The 2,500-nt window shown below is 54.8% G+C and overlaps 1 non-coding gene across 1 annotated transcript in view; it reads right to left on the reverse strand.

Moving 5' to 3' along the window:
• Positions 1 to 64, reverse strand: part of LOC126110433 (small subunit ribosomal RNA) — a 1,909-nt gene extending 1,845 nt beyond the window's left edge. The window contains exon 1 of the ribosomal RNA XR_007523785.1: positions 1 to 64. This exon is cut by the window's left edge and continues 1,845 nt beyond it. This is a non-coding gene — a ribosomal RNA (small subunit ribosomal RNA).
• Positions 65 to 2,500: the final 2,436 nt, after the last annotated feature.

Below are 2,500 nucleotides of genomic sequence, written 5' to 3' on the forward strand. Positions count from 1 at the left end.
ACTGAGACATGCATGGCTTAATCTTTGAGACAAGCATATGACTACTGGCAGGATCAACCAGGGAGCTGCGTCAACTAGAGCTGAGCAGCCGGCCGCCCGGGAGTGTGTCCCAGGGGCCCGCGCGAACACGCAAGCGTCCGCTCAATTATTCTGCAAACAGGAGGAGGCTGAGCTCCCCTGCACAATACACCTCGAAACCCTCTCAGGTCCCGGCGGCGCGCAGCGCCGTCCTAAGTACTTGGTCGGGTTCGAGAGAGGCGCAATCGCCCGGAGTTAGGCGAGTAGACGCTTTAGGTGCGACCACCCGTGCTCCCAACTGAGCTTGCCGCTGCCGACAGAGGCCCGGGAGCGTGCTGTCGTGGCATTGCCGGCGGGAGACAACACGCGCCACCTACGGTGACCGGCAGCTCCAACGCCAGCGCCACAGAAGGGCAAAGGCCCCACGTGGGTGCCGAAGCGAACTCTCCCAGCACAGCGCACGTGCCAACACGTCTGCACAACTGCGATACAAACCACCAGCGAGAACCGCTGGGGCGACCGAGCAGCAGACGGCGTCGCGGCGCCGAGTGCCGGGCGGCGGCGCATCCTCAACGCACACAGTCCTCAATCGGACCAGCACACTGCAGATGTCCACCGCGCTTCGCACCGGGCCGGCGAGGACCCACTTTGGCTGCACGGCGCCGCGCGCAGGGTGCCCCGGCGCGCAGCTGCGCCGCCTGCCGCGTCCGTCGGCCGGCGCGCCTGCCACTGGGCGCCCCCACCAGCCGGCTGTAGCGCGTGCGCCCACGCACCGCGCGGCCAGCACGCCGGGCGGCCCCCCCTCACCGGCCGGGGACAGTCCCACCCACCCACAGCCGCGTATCGCTTCACACCCAGATTCACATTCACGTTCGTTGGTATGGTGGGGACCGCTTCGTAGCTGTACCGATCGTTGCCCTCACAGATGTACCTCCAGCAAGGACAACCGCACCACAACGGGTTACCAGTTGTTCATTTGCGTAACGTCACCAGTAAACGTACACGTCCATCCCCGTTTGCAAAGTCAACTATTATTGCATGCCTGCCTGTCAGGTGTCAAGACACACTACATCCGCTCACATCCACGCAACAAAATGTGCCCGACTAGAGGGCACGTGGAAGGTGCCCCCGTACGTATGCGATGTCCATTGCGCGACCAACTGTCAACCGGCCTCTGTAGCATGTCGCAGATGTGGAACGCGGGGCACCGTGCTATCACATTGTGTGAGAAGAGACTACTACGTCTGCATACACGCGCCACTACATGAACAGACGGCTCATGCTGATCGCCATCCACTGCGTCCATTACTCCCACACGTCTCTATGGCGTACCACACTGCAATGCAGCTGTTATGGGGAGATGACACGTAGCTGTGTACACAACATTCTGAGCGGGTTGCGGTTGGACAATACATTAATGTAACGTGTCATATGCCAATTACAGAGCAGGGTAAGGCACAACTTGGGTTAGGTTAAGGCACAACTTGGGTTAGGTTAAGGCACAACTTGGGTTAGGTTAAGGCACAACTTGGGTTAGGTTAAGGCACAACTTGGGTTAGGTTAAGGCACAACTTGGGTTAGGTTAAGGCACAACTTGGGTTAGGTTAAGGCACAACTTGGGTTAGGTTAAGGCACAACTTGGGTTAGGTTAAGGCACAACTTGGGTTAGGTTAAGGCACAACTTGGGTTAGGTTAAGGCACAACTTGGGTTAGGTTAAGGCACAACTTGGGTTAGGTTAAGGCACAACTTGGGTTAGGTTAAGGCACAACTTGGGTTAGGTTAAGGCACAACGTGGGTTAGGTTAAGGCACAACGTGGGTTAGGTTAAGGCACAACGTGGGTTAGGTTAAGGCACAATGTGGGTTAGGTTAAGGCACAATGTGGGTTAGGTTAAGGCACAATGTGGGGGTAGATTGCGGTACAAATTGCATAGGTTAAGGCACAATGTGGGTTAGGTTAAGGCACAATGTGGGTTAGGTTAAGGCACAATGTGGGGGTAGATTGCGGTACAAATTGCATTACATTGCGGTGCAAATTGCATTACATTGCGGTGCAAATTGCATTACATTGCGGTGCAAATTGAGTTACATTGCGGTGCAAATTGAGTTACATTGCGGTGCAAATTGAGTTACATTGCGGTGCAAATTGAGTTACATTGCGGTGCAAATTGAGTTACATTGCGGTGCAAATTGAGTTACATTGCGGTGCAAATTGAGTTACATTGCGGTGCAAATTGAGTTACATTGCGGTGCAAATTGCGTTACATTGCGGTGCAAATTGCGTTACATTGCGGTGCAAATTGCGTTACATTGCGGTGCAAATTGCGTTACATTGCGGTGCAAATTGCGTTACATTGCGGTGCAAATTGCGTTACATTGCGGTGCAAATTGCGTTCATTGCGGTGCAAATTGCGTTACATTGCGGTGCAAATTGCGTTACATTGCGGTGCAAATTGCGTTACATTGCGGTGCAAATTGAGGTA

The sequence above is a fragment of the Schistocerca cancellata genome, unplaced genomic scaffold, assembly GCF_023864275.1.
Source record: "Schistocerca cancellata isolate TAMUIC-IGC-003103 unplaced genomic scaffold, iqSchCanc2.1 HiC_scaffold_16, whole genome shotgun sequence".
Classification (NCBI taxonomy): domain Eukaryota; kingdom Metazoa; phylum Arthropoda; class Insecta; order Orthoptera; family Acrididae; genus Schistocerca; species Schistocerca cancellata.